Source organism: Manis pentadactyla, chromosome 4 (genome assembly GCF_030020395.1).
Source record: "Manis pentadactyla isolate mManPen7 chromosome 4, mManPen7.hap1, whole genome shotgun sequence".
Lineage (NCBI taxonomy): Eukaryota > Metazoa > Chordata > Mammalia > Pholidota > Manidae > Manis > Manis pentadactyla.
The window spans coordinates 179683601-179709318 of record NC_080022.1 but is presented as its reverse complement, the minus strand read 5'-3'; the positions used below and the strand labels follow the sequence as shown (position 1 = coordinate 179709318).

General features: G+C 43.3%; 1 pseudogene; it reads left to right on the top strand.

Annotated features, from left to right (window-relative positions):
* The first annotated feature begins 25 nt into the window (after positions 1-25).
* LOC118919790 (tRNA N(3)-methylcytidine methyltransferase METTL2A-like) lies at positions 26-24323 on the top strand (annotated as a pseudogene).
* Positions 24324-25718: the final 1395 nt, after the last annotated feature.

Sequence of the window (25718 nt, the reverse complement as noted above, 5' to 3'; positions counted from 1 at the left end):
CGTGGCCCCGCGGGGCGCTCTCGCGTTCCGGAAAGGCGGGCGCTTCCGGTTCTGGTGACATGGCCGGCTCCTTGGCGGAAGGCGTACCTGCCACTGCGGTGGGCGGGAAAAGGCAGCAGTTCGGGAGCCGGTTTCTGAGAGACCCGGCGGCGTCTTCCACCACAATGCTTGGTAACAGCCCTGCCCCTCGCCCATGCTGCGGCTCTCCCTCTGTCCCGCCGCCCCAGAGCGCTCCGAGAAGCCCCTGGCCGCTGGCCACGAGTCCTGCTGCCCGCCTCCAGGCGCCCTCCTCCCAGGAGAGGGGCGTGCGGGGCCAGAGGCTCCTAAGCTGCCAGTTTGATTTTTGCAGGGATAATGTGAAGTGGTCGGAAGAACAGGCTGCGGCGGTGGAGAGGAAAGTGCGGGAGAACAGTTCCCAGCGGGTGTGTCAGGAGAAGCAAGGTGCGCCCGGATGGGCCCGCAGTGGTGTCGACACCAGCGTACCGCGGAACGCGCCGTCCGGGAGAGGCTGCCAAGAGCCTTCATTACTGGACTGAACCGAACTCGCGGGTAGAAAGGGAGAGGGAGCGAATGGCAAGGATGGAAAAGGGCTGCATCTTAAAATATTGCTAGGGTTGGTTTTGTTTGAGGGTTAACTATCTTGGTAACTATTTTCTAGCTTAATTTTCTAGGTTAAGGCTTCAGTTGACTAGACCTTTAGTAATAGGACTGGCCTTTGGTGACCATGTGGTCACAGGATTGTCGTAGAGGATGTGCTTTCTACATGTGATCACACCTTGCCTTAGGGAATGTTGCCACTGAAACCAGATTCAAGTGATCACATTCTAAATAGTGTTGGGGGAGGTAGCTAATGACTTGGATCACGTGTCTTTCCCGGCTATGATGGCTGTCAGGATTTAGGGTATCCGCCAAGCAAAGATGGGTGAAGCAAATAAGCAGTGGAGAAAGTGGAGATGAGTCTGGCCCAAGAAAAAGAGGCCCCTTCTGGAGAGTGGATGATTTCACTGCAGAGTATTGCTAGCTACTTAGTGACAGGTGGGCCTGTGTCCTAAGAGGCATTGAAGGTAGGACTAGAAACTGGAGAGTAGTGCCCACTGAACAACTTCCATGTGACAATTAGAAGATTCCAGATACAAAATGTTCGCTCAACATAGTTTGACAGAGACGAAATCAAAGCCAGTTAAGAGTTGGAAGGGATTTTGCAAATCATATAGTCTAATATCCTCTTTTTACAGTTAAAGAAACATGGGCCACAGAACATTAAGGGCCTTACCCAGAGGTAAGCAGCTAGTTAGTAGTACTACTTCTTAGGTTTATATTCTTTCTGCTATACTAGTCAAGGCTGTACGTTGGCAAACAGCAGAAAACAAATCTAGTACTGCCCTGATCACCTTAAACAACAGCTTTCTTTTAAATAGTCCACACTTCTCTAGTGTCTCCTGTCTGCTGTCATCAAAACTCATTTGAAGACATTTTCCCCTCTTGTCAGCATTTTCTGTTTTCTTTCTTTGTTTTCATTTTTAATATCTATTAGTAGTATTCAGTTCATTTCTGAGCTCTACACTAAAGAACGCAGAGAAACATCTTTAAAGAAGAGCTGCTCCTGTCATATCATTGAATTCACATGGGCAACAACTGAAAAAAAAACTAGAATACTTAGCTTGTGAAAGAGAATATTTAGAGGGGAAAATAACTGCTCTTAAATACAAAAGAGTTTTGTGTGGCCCTGAGAAATAGTAGGGCCTTTTGACCAAAACGGATTGGAAAAATTTTTTGCTCAATGTGGTATATTCTTATAGTTAAGAACCATCCAAAGATGTGGGTGGAGAATTGATAGTAAGCTTCCTGGCAGAACTTGGATCCCTTGGGAAGGACAAGATAAAGAGGAAAATCAAATATGATAGGCAGTAGGACTAAATGGCCTCCAACTCTGAGACTGTGGCTCTACTCGAGTATACTTTTAGTATAAAATGACATTTCTCAAAGCAGGATGATAATTGACATTGGTGCAAATGAAATGTTGAGAAATGGTTCTTAAATTCTTCTTTAATAAATATTTACAGTTGACTATGAGCTTAATGCTCACAAATATTGGAACGACTTCTACAAAATCCACAAAAATGGGTTTTTCAATAACAGACATTGGCTCTTTACTGAATTCCCAGAGCTGGCACCTATCCAAAATGAAAATCACTTGAAGGATTTGCTCTCTGAGAAAAGAGTAGTGAAGTACCTGAATGTAGGAGCCCTGAGGATGGACCTGGTTGAATAACAGAAGAACAGCACAATTGTTCTTCAAACAGCCTTGGACATGAAACACAGGCACCTCCTGTGGAAGAGAGTGTGATTCAGAAACTCAGTCACCTGGAAATCTGTTGTGATGAGTTTCCCGTATCCTCAGCCACCTACCGAATACTCAAGGTAACTTCTCCTTACTGTCCTGGTAGCAAGGTTAGTGAAGCTGTTGCACTGTACACAGGGTGGTTCAGAGAGGCTGACCAAAATAGTGACATGTCTGATGGAGCTGACTAGAAGTTGGCCTGGAATCACCTCTGTTTTTTCGAATTAATAAAATTCCCTAAATGCAGACTAGGTATCTCATGGTCATGACAGACAAAGATCATCTGAGGTGCTACCTAGGAACACATCTGAAAGTTGTAGCATCATGCTGCACCTGCCATCTGGAAAAGAGTCCCAGGTCACAAGACAACTTCTGTTATTTCTCTTCCAGTTACAAGATGGAGAGGTTAGTTGGCATGGCTTCCCAGGCATGGAGGAATTCTTGTCTTCTGAGTTGCAGTGGTGGGGCAGAGGCAAGGTTAGACCTAGAAGTGTCTAGGTGGGTCCTGTAATGGAAATTCACAACTTGGTGACTACACACTCCACTGGAAACTGATTAGCCTTGGGAGTGAGTCCTATGGTTTGACCTTGTACTTGTCCCTTACCCTCCCCAAGCATAATGGGACCTCTACCTCAGAGTTAGGGGGATTAATTGAGATGATGTATGTAAAAGGACGAAGAATAGTGTCTGGCACACAATCAGCCCTTAGTAAAAGTGAGGCCTTTTTTCCCAGACCATCTTTCTGCTAATGAAAGCCTGTGTGCTTGTCTTTGACAGCAACCGCTTTAAGGGTTCCTATGGTCAAGGTCAAGGAATGTCATGGGTACTGTTTAGTTCTGGTCACTACACCTTCCCTATGAGCAAGGCTTTCTACTCTTGGTTATTTTTCTAACTTCAGGGGATTAATTCTTTGGAAAGTTCTGTGATTAATAGTTCATCTCAGTCTGCAGGTTGGCTGTGGTGTGGGAAACAGTTTTTCCAATTTTACAAACGAATAAGTAAGTATGTCATAAAGTTTAACTGTATGATAGCGAAGAGGAGAAAAGTGGGGAGTTACTGTTCCCAAAACTCTTCATCAAACTACTAACAGTGGTTTATTGGGAACCCTGGGTTATGGGAGATTCCGATTTTTTGTTATCTTATGGATTGTTTTGTTTTAATTGGATTTGTAAGTTACCTTTGTCATCAGGAAATTAATGAAGGTTAAAACCTGTTACATTGTTAATATATGGTGCCTTGATTTTTAACTTCACAGGAAAGAATGGACATGGTACAGTTTGTAATCTAATTGTTCTGTTGGTTTTTTCCTGCCCATTTCAGTGATCCAAGAGTCTTCGTTTACTGTTGTGATTTTTCTTCTACAGCTATAGAACTGGTTCAGGTAAGTGCAATGGCTCTTATCAGTAATTTTCACTAACTAGAAGGAAAGGGTCTCCTAAAAATAAAAATCAAGATCTCTAGCTATTTTCTTATTGTACTGTGATCAAAAAGTAAAAGATTTACTGAAACATCTTGGAGTAGAGGAAAGTGCCAGACGTGAATGTATAATCTGCCACTTGCCAGCTCTTGACCTCTCTAAACTTATGTTTTAAGGATTGAAATGAGATGATTGTTTCATTCAGGTTTCTCTGAGCTATAAATCACAGAAACTCCAGACATATAAATCTAGACAAACTCAGCCAATTAAAGGGAATGTCATAGAACTCAATGGCATAAAGTATAACCAGGAGTGGAGCTCTGTGCTGAAAAGGTGTCACATGCCAAGGCTTACTGGCTGGCTGGTGAGACGTTGCCTCACCTCCTGTCACAACAGCTCCCTCGAGTTCATGTTGTCTTTTCTCGCTGCCCGCTGCCCATTTGCCTTTGTTTGTTTTCTCTTTGCAGACCAGTTCTATAGTTGGCTTTTCATTACTTTGCACATGGCCCCAACATGCTTGCCCCTCCCAGTCACTTACAAGTTCACCCAGTTCAGGTATTTTCAGAATCACCCCAGAAGACTGTGTCCCAATTCCAGGCCCCAGGAAGAGTCTTGTTGGCCCAGGCCGGCCGATAGTCTACCTGCCATGTTTCAATTAGCTGTGGCTAGTGAGGAATGAAGGCACATTTTTGGAGAAAAGAAATGAGGAAAGGGAAGTTACTCGAAAATGTGTATTATAATCACATATAATGCTCCAAGCACAGGAGTTCAGGAATTAGTTACTCTTAAGGATCTAAACCAGATGGCTATTGAGGCTTATCTTTCGTTAGTTTTATGATAATAAAATATAAGTTAAATTTTCCACATCTAGAGAAAAAGGCTTCCCTGGAGAAGGCTATGATCTGTGTAATATAGTTGGGTTAGGAGTTGTTTTAAATCATGCTTTTCAATATTTTGTCTCTCTCCTTAATGAGGTTTTCTTTTCCCTTTGATTGCTTACCTTCCTAATCACTTTCCAGTCCTCAGATCTAACTGTGCATCAGAGTGAAAAATAAAAGTAGAGGTATTGGGAACATTCCATTTTAAAAGCACCAGTTATAGTCCAGAGGCTGTTCCCTAGAATTGTTCTTAGCCTATCGAAAGAATGTGTGCCATAATGATTAGATCTATATTCCTCAGAGGGACGTAGCTACAGTTGCTCTTGAAGCAGGGTAAGCTTTCCTTCAGAGTATGTGAGCATTTTCTGACCTGTGTGCTTCTCTTCCTCCTGTCTGCAGACAAATTCAGCATATGATCCTTCTCGGTGTTTTGCCTTTGTTCACAATCTGGTGATGAAGATAAGAGTTACCCAGTGCCTAGGGATAGTCTTGATATCATCATCCTCATATTTGTTCTTTCAGCAGTTGTTCCAGACAAGTAAGTTTTAGGTTCCTTAAACAGCATAACAAAAACAAAGCTTTGGTCAGGGACCTTAATATCAGAGTTCAGCCTTAAATTAAAAGGGCTTTCTGAAAGACACAAAGAAGCCCCTCCATCCAAGGCAAAGAGCATCTCAACCATTTACCTATATTTATCTTGAAGTCCAACTTCTGTTTCAGTCTCTAAACCTCTGCTTATTGACTGCAGTGGTTGGTTCCTCTTTACACTGCAATAATTTAATATCACCAAAGGATGTGGGAGCAGCCTTTCATGGGTGTGTGGGGACATCCCCTGTTGATGATCTGTTTGCATGTTGTTGTAGAACTGTGGATGCCACATTAGATATCTAACACCCCATTGACCTTTTAAAATGCTTTGAATACATCATGCTTATTAACAGCACAAAATTTGCAGTGAAGGCTAATCCAGGTTTTCTCTCATGCTGATGTTCTTTTGAAAACTGCAGTACAGGAAAATCAAACTTCCATAGATGAAAAGTCAAATGCTGTACCCTAAAAGACACTGTTAAAGCCTCACAGACATAGGCAGCCAGTTGTCCTGATGAAATACTGTCTTAAGGAAGCACTGCTGGCCTGAGACCCAGGGAAGTGATGGATTTTCTCCAGCCACACTTCCTCTAGAACAGCATTGAGTCATCTGACCTGACGGGGATGTGAGTGTGAAACAAAGGCAGGTGGAGGGCGGCCCTAAAGGCCTGGCGTGGCTTTAAACATTTATAACTTCAGAAGTTCAAATGCTGCAAACTTTCAAAAACTTCCTTGGACTGAAACAAAACATTAAAATTAAAAATTCATTATTTAATATTCAAGCAGACTTTCACATTTTTTTGCAAGTTTGTAGGATTTATATTTCTGAAGTTAGTAAACCTGTACAAGACTGTCTACATGGAAAGTGCAGTCCGGAAATGTAATGCACTCTGCCCACAGTAATCATTTGCATACTGACTGTCACTGTATACTTGAGGTTCGGTCTGCACTTTAACAAATAGAAAAAATACAGTCTCTGCCTTCAAAGAGCTTGGGCCTAGTGGAGCAGGCAGATGAGTGAACCAGCATTCCCCACACCGGCGGTCAGGGCTCCGCTCAGAGAGCTCTAGGGGCACAGGGCAGGGACGGCTTCCCTGTGAGGCAGCCCCAGGAGTAGGAAGTGAGCCAGGTGGGAGGGTATGTACTTCTCCTCCACTAACCCCCTCCTGCAGAAGCAGCTTCTCAGGCCTTTTCCTAGTGAAGGTGGTGGATCACGGCCACAGTTGTGAGCAGACGGCACATCACAAGTTTGGGCACGGGTGCCCATTCTAACTGAAGCAAGGGCAGCAGAGCTAAGGTGTCAGAGTGTATTATGTCCCACTGGCTTTTCAGGACATGCTATAAGGACAAGGAACCCTGTCCTTAAGGAGACCTGGTCTTTGTTCCCTCTTACCCGACAGGGTGCAGAAGGCTCTCAACAGGCTGAGCAGGCTTCTGAAGCCTGGAGGGATGATGTTTCTGCAAGATTATGGCCGCTATGACATGGCTCAGCTTCGGTTTAAAAAAGGTATTTTGCTGCAGTGATTAAAACAATGTCTGATGGCGTTGTCATCAGAGCAGAGACTCTAGAATTATAGCCCACATAGAAAGCTGTGTAATACATGACAAAGGTGGTATGTTTTTGAAGATTTGTGTAATCTAGGTTTTAAAGAAGTCTTTTTAACCGAGCTGTTTTTAGAAAAATACATTTGATTACATAAATAATTTTAAATGTGGTATATGGCAAAAGATATTAAAAAGTTAAAAGACAAACGTTTTTGGTGCATACAACAAAGACTTAATATCTGTGCTCTTCAAGGGGGGCTGTGGCAAATTGATAAAGAAAAGGTCAGTGACCCACCCATAAAACAGGGAAGGACTATTTTAGAGTTGATTCACAGAAGAGCATATCCAAATGGCCAAAAACAAAACTTCAAGGAAATAAAAATAACAGTACCATGAAATGCCAGTTTGTAACCTGTTGCTGGCCAGTTCAAAGAAAGAGAAATGTTCCTTCATTATTTGTAGAAATACAAGTTATTTGGACCTTTTTTAAGTACACTGGTATTGTTTATTCAGCCCACCAGTCTGTGGGAATTATTCAAGAACGAGCACATAAAATATATAAAGCAAAATCCTGGAAACAAAGTGAATGCCTCTCAATTGGGGAATGTTGTGTCTGTCATGAGATAGACCCTATACCATGTTCTCGGAGGGGTTTCTATTCCGTATCACCAAGTGAGAAAGGCAGTGCAAGGTTGAGTATTTTGAATTTAGTCCCACATATAACAGGGGCTGGGGAGATATATGTAAGTAAAGCAAGTAAGATTACATTTATATTCAAGAGGTATGGAAAGGATTACACATCAGTTAAATTGACATAAGGTTAGGGGGTGCTTAGCAGCAGAATGGGGAGTATCCATGATGAAAAACAAAAGTTTCCTTAAACTTAGCTATATTGCTTGATTTTTATTTATTTTATTTTTATAAAGAATCTATGGTAGTTATTTGATCACAAGGGGCAGTGGGGAACAGAACACTAGAACGGGGGGCTGAGAAATCTCACGTGTTACCTAACACTGAAGTTTGATTATTCCCTAGGCTGCTCTCCTGCAAAGCACCATTCCTTTGTCGGAGAGAAATTGCAAAGTACCAAGGGTAACCGAGAAAGGAGTCCATTCCCTGCCCAACCAGTGATAACGGTGGTGCACGTGTGATTGGCAGTGAAATTCAAAGAAGGGCTTTAAAGTTTCTCTGATTTTTGCCACATCGCTCTACAGGTCAGTGTCTATCTGAGAATTTCTACGTGAGAGGTGATGGCAGTAGAGTTTATTTCTTCACACAAGGTATGAAAACACTTATCTCGATTTATGCTAGCACTCCCCAGAATACCAGGCTAGCTGTTCCTCAGGTTGTTCAGAAGTAAAGCCATCTGGCCTCTCCTGCCTTCTGCCGCCTTTGCCTGCCCTTCTCCACCCCTGACACCCAACCCGCCTAAACCGTTCACTCTTCTCCGCACAGGCTCAGCTTGTGTGAGCCTTCAGTCCTCCACCCTGCTTGTCTGCTCTGCTGTTCCTCCCTGTCACTCTGTCCAGAATGGGAAACTGTCCACTTTGCAAGATTCCAGTGCAGCTGTTTGACCATCTAAGTGGTACTGCACCTTAGGGGCATCAGACTCGGGGTGAATGCCTCGCTCAGGAGAGCGACCCGGAACTGCTTTCCTTTGCTGCTGCTCTGCTGTCTGTTCCCTCCCTCGCGGTGCCTTGTGACAACTCCATTCCTGGGCCCTTTGTTGGGTCACTTGCTTTTTTGAGCCTTTGGTTAAAGTGATGAAACCTCTCCCCTTAGAAGAGTGACTTCGATATACATATAGGTAGTTTTTGCCTGTAATTTTAAGGTGTCCATAGAGCCCTTCTTGAAAATTCCTCCCCATCAGCTGACTTAAGGAAGCTGTCCCTCTGGGATCCAGGTTGCCCTTCCTGGTGGTTTGACTCCCCCTACCTAAATGTGAGCTTGCCGTTACCAAGCTGCTACTGCATTTATAACTAAGCAGCCCTGCTAAAGCTACTTAAACTATGTAAATAATGACAGCAATTTCATGAAGCCCATTTAACATGGGAAATTGTAGATACATGCTTTTTCTTCAGTGGAAAGTACTGCTGGACTAGAAAAGGTTCAGAACCTGGTGGACCACCGACTGCAGGTGAACCGGGGGAAACAGCTGACAATGTACCGAGTTTGGATTCAGTGCAAATACCGCAAGCCTCTTCTGTCCACGTACCGAGAGACACCTGCTCCTGACATGTGAGCTCATTGGGCCCAAAAAGAACATCCACAAATGGTGTCTTGTCGGTGTAGGACAATTTCAAGGATTCAAACAGACTGGATCCTTGAACCTAAGAAAAGTTACTTTTTATCAAGATTCTAACGATTGGGCTTCATATTTGTGAAGCCCTTTAATGTGTACCTTAATCATGTTTTTTCTTACTTTGAGATCTAAAAGAATCTTTCTTACCATTTTGTAATTTCTCTTAACTGAAATGTTCATGGGAATCATTAATTTAAAAGACATCAAGAGTTTATTTCCCTCTGAAAGTATTATATATGATAAAGTGTCATTTGACTGTAAGTAACATTTAATTATTTGGGAATTCAAGTACCTGGGCTAGACAATTGACACACACGAAGGTAAATAAAGGTCTCATTCAGGAATGGGGGAAGCAAGTTGGGAAGAATCATCTGTTTTTAGTTGTTTTCCCAATTCAAAAATACCACTTTAAAGAGCATCAGGATGTGTCTGTGTTAAATATTTGGCTCTTAGTTCCGTGGAATTTTAAGCATTGTTCCCCCCTTTAAGTAACCTGTGTCTAAAAAAATTAAAAGGATCTTCACTTGTACCAAAATTGTCTGATTTTTTTATTGTACCCTTAAATGTTTGATGCAAAAGGAATTGAAAACTTTATTTTAGTCACATCAGTTCACTTCTGAGTTGTCTACATTTTTTCCTGTTCTGCTTTTTTCCAGTTATCACTTAATTTATATAGTGTATTTTTAATTTTACCAAATGAAGAATTTTAATTCTGAATTTTCAACTCAGATATTCATAATTTATTATTTTAGTTATACATGTGAAGATGTGATAAGGCACAAAAGATTTTTTTAAATTTTGGTATCATTAATCTACAATTAAACTAAGAACATTATGTTTACTAGGCTCCCCCCTTCACCAAGTCCCCCCCACATACCCCATTACAGTCACTGTTCATCAGCATAGTAAGATACTGTAGAATCACTACTTGTCTGCTCTGTGTTGCACAGCCCTCCCTGTGCCCCCCCCACATATTATAACTGCTAATCATAAGGCCCCCTTTTTCCCCGCCCTTATCCCTCCCTTCCCACCCATCCTTCACAGTCCCTTTCCCTTTGGTAACTGTTAGTCCATTCTTGGGTTCTGTGAGTCTGCTGCTGTTTTGCTCCTTCAGTTTTTTCTTTGTTCTTATACTCCACAGTTAAATGAAATCATTTGATACCTGTCTTTGTCTGCCTGGCTTATTTCACTGAGCATGATACCCTCTAGCCCCATCTTTATTGTTGCAAATGGTAGGATTTGTTTTCTTATGGCTGAATAATATTCCATTGTGTATATGTACCACATTTTCTTTATCCATTCATCTGCTGATGGACACAGGTTGCTTCCATTTCTTGGCTATTGTAAATAGTGCTGCAATAAACATAGGAGTGCATGTGTCTTTTTCAAACTGGGCTGCTGCATTCTTAGGGTAAATTCCTGGGAGTGGAATTCCTGGGTCAAATGGTATGTCTATTTTTAGTTTTTTGAGGAACCTCCATACTGATTTCTACAATGGTTGAACTAGTTTACATTCCCACCTGCAGTGTAGGAGGGATCCCCTTTCTCCACATCCTCACCAACATTTGTTGTTGTTTGTCTTTTGGATGTTGGCCCTCCTAACTGGTTTGAGATGATATCTCATTGTGGTTTTAATTTGCATTTCTCTGATGATTAGCGATGTGGAGCATCTTTTCATGTGTCTGTTGGCCATCTGAATTTCTTCTTTGGAGAAGTGTCTGTTCAGCTCCTCTGTCCATTTTTTAATTGGCTTATTTGCTTTTTGGTTGTTGAGGTGCGTGAGCTCTTTACATAATTTGGATGTCAATCCCTTATCAGGTATGTCATTTAGCATATATTCTTCCATACTGTAGGATGTCTTTTTGTTCTACTGATGGTATCCTTTGCTGTACAGAAGTATTTTAGTTTGATATAGTCCCACTTGTTCATTTTTGCTTTTGTTTCCCTTGCCCAGGGATATGTTCATAAAGAAGTTGCTCATGCTTATGTCCAAGAGATTTTTGCCTGTGTTTTTTTCTAAGAGTTATATGGTTTCATGACTTACATTCAGGTCTTTGATCCATTTTGAGTTTACTTTTGTGTACGGGTTTAGACAATAATCCAGTTTCATTCTCTTACATGTAGTTGTCCAGTTTGCCAACACCAGCTGTTGAAGAGACTGTCGTTTCCCCATTGTATATCCATGGCTCCTTTATCGTATATTAATTGACCATATATGTTTGGGTTAATGTCTGGAGTCTCTATTCTGTTCCACTGCTCTGTGGGTCTGTTCTTGTGCCAGTACCAAATTGTCTTGATTACTGTGGCTTTGTAGTAGAGCTTGAAGTTGGGGAGCAAGATCCCTCCCACTTTATTCTTCCTTATCAGGATTGCTTTGGCTATTTGGGGTCTTTGGTGTTTCCATATGAATTTTTGAACTATTTGTTCCAGTTCATTGAAGAATGTTGTTGGTAATTTGATAGGGATTGCATCAAATCTGTATATTGCTTTGGGCAGGATGGCCATTTTGATGATATTACTTCTTCCTAGCCAAGAGCGTGGGATGAGTTTCCATTTGTTAGTGTCCTCTTTAATTTCTCTTAAGAGTTGCTTATAGTTTTCAGGGTATAGGTATTTCACTTCCTTGGTTAGGTTTATTCCTAGGTATTTTATTCTTTTTGATGCTATTGTGAATGGAATTGTTTTCCTGATTTCTCTTTCTATTAGTTCATTGTTAGTGTATAGGAAAGCCACAGATTTCTGTGTATTAATTTTGTATCCTGCAACTTTGCTGAATTCCGATATTAGTTCTAGTAGTTTTGGAGTGGAGTCTTTTGGGATTTTTCTGTACAATATCATGTCATCTGCAAATAGTGACAGTTTAACTTCTTTACCAATCTGGATTCCTTGTATTTCTTTGTTTTGCCTAATTGCCGTGGCTAGGACCTCCAGTACTATGTTGAATAACTGGGGAGAGTGGGAATCCCTGTCTTGTTTCCCATCTCAGAGGAAAAGCTTTCAGCTTCTCGCTGTTCAGTATGATGTTGGCTGTGGGTTTATCATAGATGGCCTTTATTATGTTGCGGTACTTGCCCTCTACCCATTTTGTGGAGAGTTTTTATTATGAATGGATGCTGAATTTTGTCGAATGCTTTTTCCGCATCTATGGAGATGATCTTGTGGGTTTTGTCCTTCTTTTTGTTTATGTGGTGGCTGATGTTGATGGATTTTCAGATGTTGTATCATCCTTGCATCCCTGGGATGAATCCCACTTGGTCATGGTATATGATCCTTTTAATATATTTTTGAATTCGGTTTGCTAATACTTTGTTGAGTATTTTTGCATCTACGTTCATCAGGGATATTGGTCTGTAGTTTTCTTTTTTGGTGGGGTCTTTGCCTGGTTTTGGTATTAGGGTGATGTTGGCTTCATAGAATGAGTTTGGGAGTATTCCCTCCTCTTCTATTTTTTGGAAAACTTTAAGGAGAATGGGTATTATGTTTTCTCTGTACGTCTGATAAAATTTCAAGGTAAATCCATCTGGCCTGAGGGGTTTTTTCCTGGGTAGTTTTTGATTACCACTTCAATTTCTTTGCTGGTAATTGGTTTGTTTAGATTTTGTGTTTCTTCCTTGGTCAGTCTTAGAACGTTGTATTTTTTAGGAAGTTGTCCATTTCTTCTAGGTTTTCCAGCTTGTTAGCCATATGGGTTTTCATAGTATTCTCTAATAATTCTTTGTATTTCTGTGGGATCCATCGTGATTTTTCCTTTCTTGTTTCTGATTCTGTTGATGTGTGTTGATTCTCTTTCTCTTAATAAATCTGGCTAGAGACTTATCTATTTTGTTTATTTTCTCAAAGAACCAGCTCTTGGTTTCACTGATTTTTTTTCTGTTGTTTTATTCTTCCAAATTTTATTTATTTCTTCTCTGATCTTTATTATGTCCCTCCTTCTGCTGACTTTAGGCCTCATTTGTTCATCTTTTTCCAATTTCAATAATTGTGACATTAGACTATTCATTTGGGATTGTTTTTCCTTCTTTAAATATGCCTGGATTGCTATATACTTTCCTCTTAAGACTGCTTTCACTGCATCCCACAGAAGTTGGGGCTTTGTGTTGTTGTTGTCATTTATTTCCATATATTGCTTGATCTCTATTTTAATTTGGTCGTTGATCCATTGATTATTTAGGAGCATGTTGTTAAACCTCCATATGTTTTTGGGCCTTTTTGTTTTCTTTGTGCAATTTAGTGCTAGTTTTATTCCTTTGTGGTCTGAAAAGTTGGTTGGCAGAATTTCGATCTTTTGGAATTTACTGAGGCTCTTTTTGTGGCTTAGTATGTGGTCTATTCTGGAGAATGTTCCACGTGCACTTGAGAAGAATGTATATCCTGTTGCTTTTGGATGTAGAGTTCTATAGATGTCTATTAGGTCCATCTGTTCTAGTGTGTTGTTCAGTGCCTCTGTGTTCTTACTTATTTTCTGTCTGGTGGATCTATCCTTTGGAGTGAGAGGCATGTTGAAGTCTCCTCAGATGAATGCATTGCATTCTATTTCCTCCTTTAATTCTCTTAGTATTTGTTTCACATATTCTGGTGCTTTTATGTTGACTGCATATATATTTATAATGGTTATATCCTCTTGTTGGACTGACCCCTTTATCATTATGTAATGTCCTTCTTTATCTCTTGTTACTTTCTTTGTTTTGAAGTCTATTTTGTCTGATACTAGTACTGCAACACCTGTTTTTTGCTCCCCTTTGTTTGTGTAGAATATCTTTTTCCATCCCTTGACTTTTAGTCTGTGCATGTCTTTGGGTTTGAGGTGAGTCTCTTATAAGCAGCATATAGATGGGTCTTGCTTTTTTATCCATTCTATTACTCTGTGTCTTTTGATTGGTGCATTCAGTCCATTTACATTTAGGGTGACTATTGAAAGATATGTATTTATTGCCATTGCAGGCTTTAGATTCGTGGTTACCAAAGGTTCAAGGTTAGCTTCTTTATTATCTTACTGTCTAACTTAACTCACTTATTGAGCTATTATAAATACTGTCTGCTGATTCTTTATTTCTCTCGCTTCTTATTTCTCCTCCTCCATTCTTTATATATTGGTTGTTTTATTCTGTGCTCTTTTGTGTTTCCTTTAACTGCTTTTGTGGGTAGTTGATTTTTTTTTTTGCCTTTAGTTAGTATTTGGTTGGTTTGCTTTCTTTGCTGTGATTTTATTTTCTCTGGTGACATCTGTTTAGTCTTAGGAGTGCTCCCGTCTAGAATAGTCCCTCTAGAATACCCTGTAGAGGTGGCTTGTGGGAGGCAAATTCCCTCAACTTTTGCTTGTCTGGGAATTGTTTAATCCCTCCTTCATATTTAAATGATAATCATGCTGGATACAGTATTCTTGGTTCAAGGCCCTTCTGTTTCATTGCATTAAATATACCATGCCATTCTCTTCTGGCCTGTAAGGTTTCTGTTGAGAAGTCTGATGATAGCCTGATGGGTTCTCCTTTGTAGGTGACCTTTTTCCTCTCTCTAGCTGCCTTTAAAACTCTGTCCTTGTCCTTGATCTTTGCCATTTTAATTATTATGTGTCTTGGTGTTGTCCTTTTTGGATCCCTTCTGTTGGGAGTTCTGTGTGCTTCTGTAGTCTGAGCAACTATTTCTTCTCCCAGTTTGGGGAAGTTTTCAGCAATTATTTCTTCAAAGACACTTTCTATCCCTTTTTCTCTCTCTTCTTCTTCTGGTACCCCTATAATGCAAATATTGTTCTGTTTGGATTGGTCACACAGTTCTCTTAATATTGTTTCATTCCTGGAGATCCTTTTATCTCTCTCTATGTCAGCTTCTCTATGTTCCTGTTCTCTGATTTCTATTCCATTAACAGCCTCTTGCACCTCATTCAGTCTGCTCTTACGTCCTTCCAGAGATTGTTTTATTTCTGTAATCTCCCTCTGGACTTCATCCCTTAGCTCTTGCATATTTCTCTGAAGATCCATCAGCATAGTTATGACTTTTATTTTGAATTATTTTTCAGGGAGATTGGTTAGGTCTATCTCCCCAGATTCCTTCTCAGGGGAGGATGTCTGGGTTAGTCTGGTCTGTATCAAATTCTTCTGCCTTTTCATGGCGATATATGTAGTTGTGCAGAGCTGGTGCGTGTGTCTGCTGGGAGAACATCCCCTCTTGCTAGTTTGTGGCCTTCCTCTTCTGGGAGAGCGGTGACCTGTAGTGGCTTATGTTGGGCAGCTGCGCACAGACAGGGTGTCTGATTCTTGCCTGGCTGCTGTGGAAGAACCTCTGTCCGGTTGCTGTGGGCGTGGCCACTGCCTCTACGGTGGAGTCTTGCTGGAGGGGGAACGGGCGGGAGGCTGTTTTTTACCATGAGGGGCCTCCAAGCTGTGCTGCCGCCCAGGGGGTTGGGGTGCCTGGAGTTCCCCGGGATTCCCAGTTACTGTGCTGATTGTGCCGGGGCACTTCCATCCAGCTGTGGGGTCCCTGTCCCTTTAAGATTTTCAAAGGGCACTCGCTTTTCTTTGTCCCAGGGGCACCAGCTGTGGGGACCCGCTCACAGGTCTTACTGTCCTGTTTCCCTAGTATCCAGCACCCTACACACTGTGTGTCTGTGCTCTGGCGCGGATGGCTAGGGCTGGCTATCTAGCAGTCCTGGGCTCCTCCCTCCCTGCTCTGACTCCTCTCGCTGGGAGCTGGGGTGAGGGGTGCTCAGGTCCCACCAGGCTGCGGCTTGTATCTCACCGCCTTCACGAGGCGCTGCGTTCTCACAGGTGTGGATGTAGCCTGGATGTTGTCCTGTGTCTTCTGGTCTCTCTTTTAGGAATAGTTGTATTTGTTGTGTTTTCAAAAATATATATGGTTTTGGGAGGAGACTTCCGCTGCTCTACTCATGCTGCCATCTTGGCTTTGCCCCCCAGTTCTTTGAATTTTGATATGTCTACTGTCAAGTAACCATCACCATATTCAAGATGGTGAATATTTCCAGCACCTTAAAAAGTTCCTTTAAGCTCCTTTGTCATCAATTCCCTGTCTGCACCTTTAGTTCCTGGAAACTACTGATTTGTTTCCTGTCCCTAGAGTTCTAACTTCTACAGAATGTCATATAAATGAAATCATATGGTATGTGTAGACTTTCAAGTCTGGCTTCTTTCACTTCACCTTAACACATTTGAGATTCATCCATGTTGCATGTAGCAGAATGCTCAGAGGTTACCTGGGGCTACCTACTCATCTTCTGCTGGTGTTGAGACGGTTACACTGAAAGCAGGGTGCGATGTGTTAAACCAGACCCAACTTTGAATTTCTTAATTATCTAATTGCGTAGATGCATTTGGGCCATGTGTAAGCCATTAGATTTCCCAAGTTCTAAGTAGTAATATCTTTGGGGTATTGGAGAGGATTTTGCAACAACCAGCAATTTTATTATTCTTGGTCCGTGCTGGCACAGGTCATGGTCCTGAACCAGGGAAGACCCTCCTCCAACCTCTTCCCAGGATGGTGATTCCTTTCTGTGCCCTCTCTGCTCCAGTCTTGACCTAGCAGGATGAGTGTGCTCATGTTTTCAGGGGTGCTAGGAAGTAATTTACTGGGATAAGGGGTGACAGAAGTTCTCTATAATTTTTCTCAGGGCCAAAAAGTTGCTAGATTTTTCCCTAACAAATAGAATATCCCATTCTTCCCTCAATCTTCACTTCAAGACCCTCAATCTGATTTGGGGAGGGCTTTTGGAGACCATCAGCTACATTCAGTCAGCCATGGAAATCTTTGTCTTCCTTTCTAGAACTACAGTGAGCTTATCCCAGGGACCACAGTGGGGGTTCTGTCTACTGATTCCAGTAATGTCCTCCAGCTCATTGTCGATGCTTATGGGGTAAGTGCTTTGCGTCTGAAGAGCTTGCTAAGAGTCCCCCTCACTTGATATTACCCAGTAGAGTTTAGGCTGGGGAGTCCTAGCTGCTAGGCTACCATGCAGCCTTCACTGCCTTCCTTTTGTTCTTCCAGAGGCCAGGTGATGGCCAGTGCTGGGAGGAGTGCAGCCTTCTGAGGAAGTAATGGCTCCGAGAGGAATGCCAGGGAGCGTAGGAACAATGGGTGAAGAGCTTAGAGCAGGCGGAAGGGGAGAGAGGATGGGGTTGTTGATAAGGAAGGAGCAGAGCCCTGAAATTGGTGTGTGGGAGACAGGATGAGGGAGAGAGGTGGGCTCCAATGATACAGAAAAGAGGGAACTGAGCCCCAGGCAAGGGAATGTTGATTAAAAATTAGGTAGAAAGGGCTCCTACCCAAGGCGACCAGTATCAGCCTACCTGGTGCACATCCATGGGGCCTGCAGGAGGGTGTAGCTGGCTTAGATTTTACCCAGAGTCACCTAGACATAAGTGGGGACGGAGTGAGGGAGCAGGTCCCAAGCAGGAAATACAGCGGGAAACAGGCTCCTGGGAGTGTTCTCCTCTGGCAGCTTCCAGGCAAACCTGAGCATCTGGCTGGCTGAGTCCATGGCCACCTGGTAGACTTGGCTTGAGAAGGAATTGGCTCCCACCCATTTCCTCTCAGCCCATTTCCATACCTTCTTTTGCCCTTTCCTGCTCAGAAAATCCGCTCTCAAGTGGAGCTGGAAGTGCGTGACCTCCCTGAGGAATTGTCTCTATCCTTCAACGCCACCTGTCTCAACAACGAGGTCATCCCAGGTCTCAAGTCTTGTGTAGGACTCAAGATCGGAGACACGGTGAGGTGGGCTGGGCAGGGCAGGGGCTGAAGCTGCAATTCTGAGCCTGGCGTGTGCCCTGGAGCGTCTCTGGGCACCCCACCCACTCCTTGCCTATACCTTCTTCCTGAAGTTAGATGTAACGGAGCCGCCAAGCTTTTCCTCTGAGACTCCTGTTGCCTAAACCTTCTCTATCTATTAAGTGAACTTCACCATCAGGATTTTAAATATCTTGTATTGAGGTTACCTCAGTTTGTTAGTGTTAATTGCAAAGAAAATATTTCTTACCTTTGGTCCCTAACCAGTCTCCAACTTTCCCCAAGATAATGTCTTCTTTCCTCCACAATGTCAAATGGCAGTGTCATCTATAAATATTTATTGAGCATTAACTTTGTGCCAGGCACTTGTCTAGTTACTAAAGATTCGACAGCAAACAGAACAGGCAAGAATACCTACCCTCTCACAGAATTTTAGAATGCCAGTGTTCATTTTACCCCTCCAGTCCTTCCAGGGCCTGCCTTCCTTAGTGGCTGGTTCTCCTATGCTTCTGCCTAAGGGCCGAGGGGCCTGGGGAGGGAGGAAAAGAGGGGAGTATCTCTATCTATAGATGCATCTATTTATGTGTATATATCCAGATCATATCTATCTTTATCTCTCCATCCATCCATCCATCCATCCATCCATCCATCCATCCATCCATCCGTCTGCCTATCTATAGTCTAGGCCCATGTGCACATACCCCATGTGAGAAATATTGGCCTGGATTTGATTTGCACAAGTTTGATTGCACAAGTGATGAAATGTTACATGGAAATTGAACAGTAGCTCCTGAGCCTGTGGTTGGCCACTATGTGGCATTTTGTGATGCAAAGGATGCCCGTGTGACTTGCTGATATTATGTGATCTGTCCAGCGAGCTTCATTGTCCAGATCAGAGGGCTAACCCATCTGCAGCCAACAGGGCGAGTGCCTCTGTGGCCAGTGTGTCTGCCACACCAGTGACTTTGGCAAGATCACGGGCAAGTACTGTGAGTGCAACAACTTCTGTGTCAGATGCAAGGGGAAGATGTGCTCGGGTAAGTGAACTGCACACCCCTTCCACCCCATCGCCAATTACACACTCACACATCACTGACCCCTGGAAACAGGCCAGGGCTTGAGGTGGGCGCCAGAGGGCCCAGAGGGCGGAGCTGAGTAGATGGCATTCGGCTCCAACGGCAGGAAACAGGAACAAGGGTCTGTTTAATTCCTTTTGGCTCCTTGTGTCCTTGCTTGTGGGGTACAAGGAAGCAGAAATGAGCTTCTGCTCACTGGGGCTTCTCTCCTAGAATAGTGTAGGAAGGAGCGGGGAAACTTGAATGTGAAGACAGTCATTTTCTTTTCTTTCACCTGACCTTCTGTAATATTTTAAGTTACTGGTTCCTATGATTTTCAAGGATATGGACCAACCCCTTTCTAAGGTAAAAAAAAAGTCACTCACTGATGGTAATTAAATTTTTAGTAGTTACAGATTTGGAAAATACATAATTTCAGAATATATAGTAAAATTAGTAATAAGTACTTTACTGAACTTATCTTTTATCACAAAAGACTTGGAAAATAGTAGCAAATATGCAAGACATTGGAGCACATTTAATGAACTGATATACTTGGAACGATGACCGGAAAATAGTAAGCTGTTATTAAAAGTTGGCATTATTTGGTTATCACTGTTGGTACACTATTTTTGGATTCTGCATCTGAGCTGACCAATATGGTTGCCACTTCACCTGTGGCTACTTAAATTTAAATTAATTAAATTCAATTAACATTTAAATACATTTAAATTAAATTAATTACATTTAAAATAAAAAATGTGGTTCCTCTGTTGCTCAGGAGGCACGTGTGGCCTGTGACTGCCACGTTGGACAGCACAGATTTACAGAGGGGAGCATGGGCACAGAGTCCCAGCCTTCAGACTGGGGATTAGGATTTTGAGTCCTTCTACCTGCCAAGATACTGAGTTGGTCTTTCTCATTACGAAATTCAGCAAAATCTTGAGACCCACTAATAATCTCAAGTAGGTTTTTTCATTGCCCCCAACACCACTTCCCCAGCTAGGAAAGTCGAACTAATGTTGATGTAGTCTTTGTCTGCAGACCCTGACAGTACTCTCAGTGGCAAACAGGCAGGCTGAATTGTTCCTGGGGCCCTGGGGATAGGTCTGAGCTGGGCTGTCATCACTGTGGCTTAATTCCCCTTGGGAAAGACAGACTGAAGACATTTGTGAATTGGTTGGGACTGGTTTGTGGGTGTATTGTATGGCCAATGGAACAGAGATTATTATAATTGGCTTCTATAGTGATCAAATCCATAATAAAGATTGGCTTCATTTGCATTGGGGTTCTGACCAGGTGAGCTGATCCACCCAGATGTTCACTTTGACATCAGCCTTTAAAAACCTTCATTAGAAATGTGTTATTCTAGAGCCTTCCCAAGTAACATAAAAATGTTTGATTATGTGCAACATTGTTCGCTTTACTCTGACCAACAAAATTTGAGAGCTTAGAGAAAAACATTATCAGACAGATTAGGGGAAAGAGAGATCAAGTACCCACAGGTGTACACATACAAACAGCAGTTTTAGAAGGTGAAGCAGGAATTTCAGTTCATTTTATAAGTTAATAGCATTTGCATCATGTTCAAATTTCCAAAGGGCACAACTAAGTTTGATGTGGGAGACCTATGGGCACAAGGGGGCTGGGGGGGCAAAGTTGCCCTAGGAGAGGCCTACAGATAGCCTACTGGGGACACTAAGGACCGAGGCCCACTGCTCCCCCATGGCCTGGTTGTTCCTGTTCTGGTGTGAAGCGGTGTGGGAGGGATTCCAGCCACAGTGTGTTTCCTTTGGCTGCTGGCCCCACTGAAGTCACAAAACGAAGTTGCCTGGGTCAGCAGCCCCGGTTCCCGCTGCACACTGGTGCAAGAACAGCTCGCCCTCAGTGGGCTGCAGTCTAATCCACCGGGGAACCCACGCAGCCACTGTGGCCTCTCGGGCTGCCCCCACCACTTCCTGCCAGGGTATTGGGTGCCCACAGCCCTCAGGTCTGGATTGTGTGGTGCCATCATTTATATGTTCTCCAGTGACAGGTTCTCAGGGACACACACTCACTGAAGACCTGCTCTGTGCCAGGCACGCGGTCCATGTGGGTGAACTGGGGTCATGCGGGATCCCCGACCTCTCAGAGCTTGGAGCCCAGCTGGCCATTGTCTCTCTCCAGAGCTGCTGGTCTGTGGTCTGGTCTTTGCTACCACCTGGCGCTCGGTAGGCAGGAGCACCATGATTAGCCATTTCCTTAGCCCCTGGCTTCCCCCTCCTAGATCTCTGCCAGAGGCGTGCCTCATTGCCAGCATCCCCACCTCCACCATCAGAGAGTGTTCCCTGTCCTCAAGGGATTCTTTCACCTGCGACATCCATGAACAAGACTGATGAGGCAGCCCCCACACCAGGCTCTGTGTCTTAGCATTGTGGTGTAGAGAGGCAGGAACAAGACAGTTTTATCCTTCATTAACTTACCTGAGAATAATTCACAACATGGGGCAGAACCTGCCAGATCCCGGAAGTAAGGTATCCATCCCCAGGAGTGTTATAGGAGTCCACTGGAGTGAGACTTATCTATGGATGGGGGAGGCTTGGGTGGCTTCATGGAGGAGGGGGATGTCCACATGGTGAGCACAGGCCACATCAGTGAGTACTGATAGACCACAGAGGGGGCCCAGCTTTGCTCTGGACACTGTGAAGAGGTGAAAAGGAAACTGAGGGAGTTTCCAATTGAGGGAGACAGGACAAACGTGGAAATCCTACACTGAGAGCATGGAATTCACTATATACTAATGAAGTCCAAAGCATTAAACATACAGAAAAAATAATAATAGCTAGCTAACATTTACTGAGAATTTGCCATGTACCAAGAACTGTTCTAAATGCCTTTTATGTATTAATTTATTTCATCTCTCTACCAATGCTATGTGGTAGGTAACATTTTTATTCCCATTTTATAGATAAAGGAACTGAGCCCAGAGAAGTTAAGCAGCTTGTCTGAGGGTAGGAGGGAATTAGGTTATGATAGGTCAGCTTCTTAAAAATATGCTCCTTGCAGTTTATTCTGATTAATTTCAATCAAATAATCATTTTTTGAGACACTTCCATATACTTAGTTTTGCTCTATTCTCCTTCGACTCATCTTTTACATTTTAACACTTTTTTCTGGACCCCCCAAATGGCTGTTTTACTCTATGAATGTCCAGGGGTAGGCTGAAAAGTTGTTCCCATTTGATGGTGACCTCAGCCTTTGTACCCAAGGGTCCCAAGAAACTGAGATGTTTCTGTTAATACAATGTAGAAATCCTGAACCTCTGCGGTTTATGAGAATGTGTTGTATTTCTTGAAACTACCACTAAGGACTACCAGATCTTATGGGATTTGTCACTTTTTGTTAGGAAATAATGTGGGAAACAATGAAGGTCTTGCTTTTTCCTACTACCAAGACAGTTTATGGGTAGTGCTTAAAAGGAAGAGATGAAAACAAATTAAGAATTTTCTGAGCAAAAGTTGTCCTGTATTTCCAACTACCACCTACCACACTCCTCTTCCCTGTCCACACCCCTCCGCGTGGGAAATGGGGAGAAGAGCAAAAGAGAGCATTCAGGAGAGGGAGAAAATAGGTGATACTGGCTAAAAGGTACTCTGAAATGTTTTGGGATCACCAGAAATTTGACAGGCTGAATTTAACCCCTTAGAAACAGTGGCAGGGTGGCATTCCACATTATCTGCCCTCTTACTTCATATCCCTTCCCATCTTGAAAGTGAGTGTGTGAGTACAGTGGGCATTAGGTTGTTCACTGATGATCTCTCCAGGGGAAGGGTGTCTTGGGTAAACGTAGATGAAATGTAAGCCTTGGGGGTAGGCGAGAATGAGGGACTTCACTGTAAGAGCCTTTTCCATTCTCTCCACAGGCCAACAACCCACTGTATAAAGAGGCCACGTCCACCTTCACCAACACCACCTACCGGGGCACTTAATGACGAGCAGTCACCTGCAGATCACTGTCAGACTGTCCCAGGACCGTGGGTGTCCCTGCAGTCATGTTTACAGGGAAGGATTCCTGTGGGGCGGGCTGGGGGCTGGGAGTGGGTGGGTTGGAAGAATGTCAGTATGTGGGTCGCTGTGCACCTGTGTGTGTGTGTGTGCTGCGTGGCAGGGAATGTGTCCCAGATAAACAGAGTTCCTCAGCCTTTGTCCTCAACATGCCTCCTTCAGGGATCTTTCCTGCTTAACCCAAGGGTGGCCTGCGTAGCTGAGCAGGTGGTGTTCAGAACCTCAGTGGGCAGCTGGCTTTCCTTCTCGGGCCATCCTCCCTGGAGCGAAGGGTAGGGACTGTGACCCTGCCCTGAGTCTGTGGTTCTTGGGCCTGGCTCTCGGCTGCTGTGGCAGGAACTGCAGCCTTGTTGTGCCTTCTAGACCTCATCTCCTCTCCCCTCCCTCAGGCGGGAGGGGAAGTCAGGGGCGAACTGGGCCATCAGTGCTGCCTGGGCCTTTTGCCATCACCTCACCCCAGCATGATTCTCTCAGGAGGGGAGGCCATGCCACCTAATTCTTGGGTCTGTTGGGAGGGAAGATGTCATGGCCACCCAGTGGTCTTGCATGGCCTGGAGGAATGTGCCAGGTTCACCAGTTCATGATCATAACCCTTCAGATTTGCTTCTTTGGCAGCTTCACCCTAGAGGTTCGTTTAGAAGAAGTGTGTCATCCTTAGACCACCACCTCTTTACCTCCTACTTCCACACTCTCCCTGCTATAGGTATTTGCTACATACCGGGAATTTCCCCAATGACCAAAGGCTTTTCCTCCCAGGGAGTGTTGTGGTTAGAGGCAGAGGTCTGGCCCCACCCTCCAGACCTTCCCTGCCCCTTGTCCAAGGCACCTCCACACGCCCATCCCTGTGCTTCTGGGTGCTATTCCATCCATGGGGCTGATTGCATTTATCTACCTCGTGGGTGTTTCATGAAGGAGTCGCTCCCATGGGTCTCTGAGTGGCTGGGTGGAATGATGGGCCAGCCATAACTGTACAGGCAGCGTGTTCTCCTATGGGCCGTGCAAGCTCATTTTAACTCAGTCTTTAATCTGAGAGGCCACAAGTGCAATTTTATTTGATTTTTCTCATAGGGGCTCCTGAAACTGTTTTTGAGGCTTGCTTAATCTAAAGAACACATATATAAACACACTGGCATTATATTTGTAATTTTATTTGATGATGAAGAAGGACAGTGTAAAAAAAAACCACACTGACTCAGGCTGAATAGAGACACCCCAACTTGGCACCATTCATAGCAAGTTACTGCTGAGTTGCTGGGTCTGCAAGGGCTGCCTCGTCCTGAAATCCCGTGGGGATGGACCCATGGGCCTGCTGAGCCTTTTCTGAGAAGGAGGGAAAGGGCTGTCTTTTTCTTTTTTTTTTTTGGCATCTCTCATATTTATTGATCAAATAGTTGTTAACAACAATAAATTTCTGTATAGGGGGGTCAATACTCAATGCACAATCATTAATCCACCCCAAGCCTAATTTTCATCAGTCTCCAATCTTCTGATGCATAACGAACAAATTCTTACATAGTGAATAAGTTACATGGTGAACAGTGCAAGGGCAGTCATCACAGAAGCTTTCGGTTTTGTTCATGCATTATGAACTATAAACAGTTCAAATATGAATATTCATTTGATTTTTAAACTTGATTTATATGTGGATACCACATTCCTCTATTATTATTATTTTTAATAAAATGCTGAAGTGGTACGTAGATACGAGATAAAGGTAGAAAACAGAGTTTAGTGTTGTAAGAGAGCAAATGTAGATGATCAGGTGTGTGCCTGTAGACTATGTGTTAATCCGAGCTAGACGAGGGCAATAAACATCCATGTATGCAGAAGAAAGGGCTGTCTTTTTCTTAGCTGTAACAGTTACTCCACTGGTGTTTACATTAGTCCAATATTAATAACCACTTCCCATCCCCCAAGAAAAAGGAAAGGACCTATAGACAATGGTCAGATGATCAGAAAATCTAAGTCTTGGCCTCAGTGTTGCAAGCTAAGGAGCCTTTAACCTTAACTGAGGCAAGTCACTTTCTTTTCCCTGGGGCTTAATTTTCTAGTCTGAAAAATGATGGACCAGTCAGTCTAGAAGGTCTCTCTTAATATCAACATTCTAAGTAATGGGGTGTCCTTTGGTATCACACATGAAGTCAGGGTCCTGTGGGATGCTGGTACTGTTTACTTTTTCAGTCAGGAACGCTGAGAATCCTGGCTTTGGCAGGAGAAAATGTCATTCCCCATCACCTTTCTCAATGAAAAAGCCTCATTTGGTCCTCTCTCAGAATCCCTTCTCCAACTTTTGTGAGCAGTTACAACTTCTGATATAGAACTTAAGCTCCACTTAGTTTTTATTTCTTAGTTCATTTTGCATCCATGTATTAGAGAAGGGGAGTCAATCCATGCAAGTAGCTGAAATGTGTGTTCTGCACTCATGTTAACGCTGAGAATAAGCCTTGGAATTAGGGATGAAGACTAATGAGTGACTAAGCCCTGTCTCAGCCATGGACTGCCCTTTACTGTAGGGGATGGTGATGTCAGAGAGGGATAAATGGGAGAAGGAGGAAGGAGGGATGATAATGAATCCAAGAAGTTTAGACCCTAACCATAACCTTCACATAATGAGACAAGGATCCATTATAGTAGTAGCTGGATATTTTCCTGAAATAAGGTGGTTTATATGATGAAACTATATCAAAGGAGGAAGAACCTGAATCCAAAGGATGAATAAATCAGTCTGAACTTCTGGAATGCGGTTCCTAGGCCTTGAAGACCACCAGTACTGTTTGTCTACATGTGGGGAGAACCTGGAATTGTGTTCATGAGATAG